This window comes from Lithobates pipiens, unplaced genomic scaffold (genome assembly GCF_037356315.1).
Source record: "Lithobates pipiens isolate NorthernLeopardFrog02 unplaced genomic scaffold, aLitPip1_a1.2 Scaffold_23, whole genome shotgun sequence".
NCBI lineage: Eukaryota > Metazoa > Chordata > Amphibia > Anura > Ranidae > Lithobates > Lithobates pipiens.
Window position 1 is genome coordinate 179,338,603 of NW_027507785.1, and position 6,460 is coordinate 179,345,062.

Consider the following 6,460-nt stretch of genomic DNA (forward strand, 5'->3'; position numbering starts at 1 on the left):
CCAGAACCCGCTCCTTGAAGCGAATGTCAATTTTAATGCTCAATGCGATTAATTCATCCAATGTGGTGGGAATGGTGCGTCCAGCGAGTTCATCCTTGACACGTCAGATAGGCCTTGCCAGAAGGTAGCAGTAAGGGCCTCATTATTCCATTTGAGTTCAGCGGCCAGCGTACGGAATCGAACTGCGTATTGGCCAACTGTCTTTTCTTGCTGACGAAGACGAAGGAGGGCCCCAGCAGACGAAGACACTCTGCCGGGCTCATCAAATGTTTTCCGAAATGCATCCAAAAAGAGCTGGAGGTCAGAGGTGATAGGAGCGTGTGATTCCCAGAGTGGAGAGGCCCAAGCTAAAGCATCATCGGAGAGGAGAGAGGTGATGTAGGTGACTTTGGTGCGATCAGTAGGAAAATGGTGGCTGGAAAGTTCGAAGTGGATGGAACACTGATTAATGAAGCCCCGACAAGCCTTAGGATCACCGGAGAACCGAGGTGGCGATGGCAGATGCAGGCAGGGATTGCCAGGTGCAGCAGGTAAGACCGGAGCAACTGAAGCAGGAGCAGGAACAGGAGGAGATGAAGTTGCAGCGAGTTGCAGCCGATCCAGACGAGAGGCAAGATCCTGGAGAACCAGCATTATTTGCTCTTGATTAGCTTGCTGGGAGTTAAGTCTCTGAACTAGATGTTGCATTGGATCCTCGGTCAATGGCCAATTCTCAGAGACGCTCATGGCTTGAGCAAACAGTCACGGTACTACTTACAGCGAACCCACAGGCGAGCAGGTGACATGGGATCCCCCAGGGCATGGAATCTAAGAGTAAGCCAGTGTTCCACCAGGGACCTTCTCACGAAGGTTTGGACTTAGCTGTGTGCTGACCCCAGGTCACGAACCCCAGGGTTCACCCTGCTCGCTAGGGAAGTACCAGAAGACACTGTAGACAAGGATGGATGGATGGATGAAGCAAGGAAAGCCAGGTAGTGAGCCAAGGTCAGGGCAGGCTGCAGACAACGTAATCAGAACAAGCCGGGTCGGTACACAGAAGATCAGTTCACGAGAAGTCAGGTAAAACAGGTTACACAGGGGAGCTTCAGAAACAAACGTTGCTCAAGCAATGGTAGCTAGTTAGGAAGGGATTTAAATAGAGAAGCACATGAGGCTTGACAGGAAGTAGCAGGAAGGAAACATATATTAAGCAACAGGAGAAGGGCGTCGACACCCATAGCTGGAGAGTGCACAGAGCTGAACACCAGACAGTGGACAACAGATGCCAGCCGACCCACTGCAGTAAAGGTGAGATACAGATCAGCTCCGCAGCTGATCTGTGACACCTAAGTACTCTTGGGTGCAAACCAGCTGGTCCAGTGATTTATTAATGTTAAGTTTCCCAAGTCTAATTTTAATTCTGTCCTCTGTTTACCATGGAGGTGCTTCCTGTGATGTGTCATGAGGATAAACACTGCAGTTATGGTTACTGAAGCCCCCTGATTACCTTGTGAAGACTGAGGAGAAGAATAAATTCAATACCTTCGCCATCTCGTCATCTTTTGTAACCAGATGCCCTTCCTCATTCTTTAGGGGGTCAATATGATCTGTCCTCCTTTTTTACTGTTTACATACTTAAAGAATTTCTTTGGATTTTTTTTCCTTTCCTCCGCTATGTGTCTTCCATGTTCTATCTTAGCTGTTCTTATTGAACCCTTATGCCGCGTACAAACGATCAGACTTTCCGGCAGACTTAGCCCGGCGGACAAACCGCTGGACTTTGAAGCAGAGGTCCGCCGTACTTTCCGAATGAGCGGACCTGCCCACACACAACCGGACTTTTGGTGGGAGTCCGCCGTACTTTTGAAAATGAGCGGACTTGCCCACACACGGAGGAAAGTCCGCTTATTTTGAACGCAGCTCCAGGTAGCCGGGACTATTGAAGGAGGTCAATGTCGACAGAATCCCGTCACCTGGTATGGACTTAAAGGGGAAGCCCTATGCCGAAAAAATGGCGTGGGGGTCCCCCCAAAGTCCATATCAGACCCGAGCACGCAGCAAGCGCCCCCTCTCCTGAGCCATACCAGGCCACATGCCCTGCGGCCCCCCCACCCCAAAGCACCTTGTCCCCATGTTGATGAGGACAAGGGCCTCTTCTCGACAACCCTGGCCGTTGGTTGTCGGGGGGTCTGCGGGCGTGGGGCTTATCGGAATCCGGTAACCCCCTTTAATAAGCTTTCTTCCTTTAGCTCTTTTATTAGTGGTCTTCTGTCGCCGCCGCCTCTTCTTCCGACTTCGGGGGTCTTGTCCCCCTCTTCGGTTCTTCTTTCCGGGCCTCCGCGCCTTCTTCCAGCTCTTTTACTAGCGGTGGCCGGTCTATCGCCGCCGCCTTCTCTTCTTCATTGAGATGTTGACTCGACGCTCTCTCTGGCCACAATGACAGGGACGTGGTGTGCGGCAACTTATATAGGGACATCGCCGGGTGATGTCCCCGCCCCTTATGATGTCACAGTCCCAGAGGACAAGACAAGACCCCCGAAGTCGGAAGAAGAGGCGGCGGCGACAGAAGACCGGGCCACCACTAGTAAAAGAGCTAAAGGAAGAAAGCGGATGCCCGGCAAGAAGAACCGAAGAGGGGGACAAGACCCCCGAAAAGGGGGACAAGACCCCCGAAGAAGGAAGAAGACCCCCGAGTGGCAACGAAGAAAGCCAGGCTCCTCCACTAGTAAAAGAGATAGCAGAAGATAGCAGAGGAGTCCAGCGAGAAGACCCCCCAAGATGGAAGAAGACCCCCCGGAGCTGTGCAATAAATTATTTTTAAACCCTTGTGTTGCGTTTTCTTTTTTTAAATTTTTTTTCACCAGGTGAATTGGTAGGGGTACATTGTACCCCATACTCATTCACATATGGTGGGGGGGGCGGTATCTGGGGGCCTCCTTATTAAAGGGGGCTCCCAGATTCCGATAAGCCCCCTGCCCGCAGACCCCGACAACCAATGGCCGGACCAAGGCTGCCGGATAGTCTGATCGTGTGTACGTGGCATTACATTTCTTGTTGCATTCTTTATAAAGTCTGAATGCTGAGGATGATCCCCCAACCTTGTATTTTTTGAAAGCCTTCTCCTTTGCTTTTATATGCATTTTTACATTGGAGTTCAGCAATCCAGGACTTTTGTTCGCTTTTTAAAATATATTACCCAATGGGATGCATTGGCTAATGCCCTTATTTAATATGCTCTTAAAACAAACCCATCTCTCCTCCGTGTTCTTTGTTACTAAAATTTTATTCCAATTTATGCCTTCTAGCAAGGTTCGTAGTTTAGGCAAGTTGGCTCTGTTGAAATTCAGTGTCTTTGTATTCCCCTTAGGTTTCCTATTTGTGTATTTTATACTGAAGCCATTTGACCTGTGATCACTGTTACCTAAATTGCCCTGTATATCTACATCCGTGATCAGGTCTGTATTGTTGGTAATCAGAAGATCCAGTAAGGCTTTATTTCTAGTTGGTGCGTCTACCATCTGACCCATAAAATTGTCCTGCAAGACATTTAGGAACTTGCGAGCCTTAGAAGAATGCGTGGTTCCCTTCGCCCAGTCTGTCTGGATAATTAAAATCCCCCATTATGATAACACCTCCCATCCTTGCTGCTAATCCAATTTGTGAAAGGAGATCCGTCTCCCCCTCCTCCCTCAGGTTAGGGGGCCTATAGCATACTCCCAGTATTATTTTGCCCTTAGCTTCATCCCTTTGGAGCTTTACCCATAAGGATTTCACCTCCTCCCTAGTTCCCTTAGTAATGTCATCTCTCACATTCACTTGTACATTGTTCTTGATATATAGGCATACCCCTCCCTCTATTTTACTCTCTCGATCCTGGCGATAAAGGGTTTACCCTTGAATGGTTGCCAGCCATTCATGAGAGCTGTTGAACCATGTCTCTGAAATTACCACAAAATCCAAATCCTCCTCGTACAACAGTATCTCTAGTTCACCCATCTTGTCCGCCAGGCTCCTGGCATTGGTGAACATGCCACATAGTTTAGACCGGTTGCATGTTATCCTCTTATTGGGTGTTCTGAGATTGCAACTAGGACTTGCTACTATACTTACCTTGGGTTTATGTGTTTTGGTCAACCTATCACTAATGCCCCCAAAGCCCCTCTAACTTTTTAGCCATCTTCATTCCCAGCTGATCTGCACCCTCCTCTTTTAGGTGCAGTCCATCCCTTCTATAGTACTGGTTATCGACTAAGAAGTTGGCCCAGTCCTCCAGGAACCTAGACTTGTCCTTACGACACCAGCTCTTCAGCCACTTGTTTACTTCCCTAATCTGCCTCTGCCTTTCTGGTGTGGCTCGATGTACCGGTAGTATTCCTGAGAGGTCCTTTTCCTCAGTTTAGCTCCCAAGTCCCTAAAATCATTCTTTAGGACACTCCATCTGCCTCTGACTTTGTCATTGGTACCAACGTGCACCATGACAGCTGTGGGTCTTCCCCAACCCCTCCCAGTAATTAGTCCACAAGATCGGTGATGTGCCTCACCCGAGCGCCCAGTAGACAACATACAGTTCGGCGCTTCAGGCCTTTGTTACAGACTGGCCTCTCCGTCCTTCTAAGAACTGAGTCTCCTACCACCAGAATCTGTGGTTTCACCAATGTCACTCAACGAAGCGTACTTATTGGGATGCTCCAGCCCTATACCATGTCCAAATTACCTAACAACTTTGCTCCCTGACACTTATACTCAACAAGACAATACACAAGTACTCAACAAGGCAATACACAGGTTACCTGTAGACCTACGTGCACTCGTAGACCTACGTGCCCTCGCAGACCTACGTGCACTCATAGACCTACATGCAGACTTGCAGACCTACGTGCACTCGCAGGCCTAAGTGCAGACCTACGTGCATTCGCAGACTTATTTGCACTCGTAGACTTATGTGCACTCGCTGACCTACGTGCAGACCTATGCGCACTCGCAGACCTACGTGCACTTGCAGATCTACGTGCACTCGCAGGGCTACGTGCAGACCTACATGCACTCGCAAACCTACGTGCACTCGCAGACCAAAGTGCACACCTATGTGCACTCGCAGACCTACATGCAGACCTACATGCACTCGCAGACCTATGTGCACTCACAATACCCAAGTACTAACGATCCACACACACTAATCAGACAACACTCAGGTACTCGCACTACACAGGTACTATGACCCATGTTATAACCTCCTGTTTTCAACTCTGATTTTTAACTCATCACTTAAACTGGTGATACACCTTTAGATTATCTGCAGATTTTCTATAGTTAGATGGAAAAATTCAACATATTTCTCCATGTATGCTAAACTGTGTGGATGGAGGAATCTCCCACTGGGCCAAGCTTCAGTATCTTGCTAGTCGGCCCCGCTGGCTCTCAAATGCCTGCACCCAATCAGAATGTTCAGGTATTGTGAGAGCCACTAGCAAGATATGGAAGCTTGGGCCAGCGGGAGATTCTTCCATCCACACAGTTCAGCGTAGATGGAGGAATCTGTTCCACTTTTTCCATCTGACCATAGAAAATCTGCAGATAATCTATAGGTGTATGGCCAGTCTTAGTCCAGTTCCACTAACTCTGGTTTTTAACTCATCACTTGGTCTAAGTTCCAGCAGACTCAAAAATGAGCAGGCTTAAATGAGTTCTACACAAGGTTATATAGGCCTCAAGCATCTGTGATCAATTACCTCTCCCCTTAAAGGGGTTGTAAGGGTAATTTTTTTATTTTCTACATAGGTTCCTTTAAGCTAGTGCATTGTTGGTTCACTTACCTTTTCCTTTGATTTCCCTTCTAAATGTTTTTTTGCTTTGTCTGAATATCTCACTTCCTGTTTCTCCTCAGTAAACTTCTCACCATCATCCGAGCTGGTGGTTAGTCAGCCAGAACAGCTTACTGAACAGCTTACTGAGGAGGAACAGGAAGTGAGAAATTCAGACAAAGAAAACAAAGAAAAAAAAACATTTAGAAGGGAAATCGAAGGAAAAGATAAATGAACCAACAATGCACTACCTTAAAGGAACCTATGTAAAAAATAAAAAAATTGACCTTTACAACCCCTTTAATTAATAGGTGGAAGGAAGCAAAGAAAAAAAAAAGCGGTTTAAAAAGTGTCAGAAAAAGGTGTTAAAAAGCTACAAGGAAAGCCCTAAAAAGAATCTAGAAATGCAACCCAGCAATCACCAGCAGTCAAAAAGCAAAACTTGTTCACTCTCCATGCAAGGTCCCCGCTGTTTAGCTTCCAACCAGCAGTCTGGCCAGATTATAGAATAGATTATATAGCACTCACCCCCGAAGGAGCTGCTGGTTTTATTGGGCTTACCGTTACCTTCTTGACCTCATCTCTGTCTAGGGATTCCAGTGGTAGATGGCCCAAAGAAATGCTGAAACTGACACTGGATCTTCTTTTGGGTTATTTATTTAGAAGATAACACAGTCTCT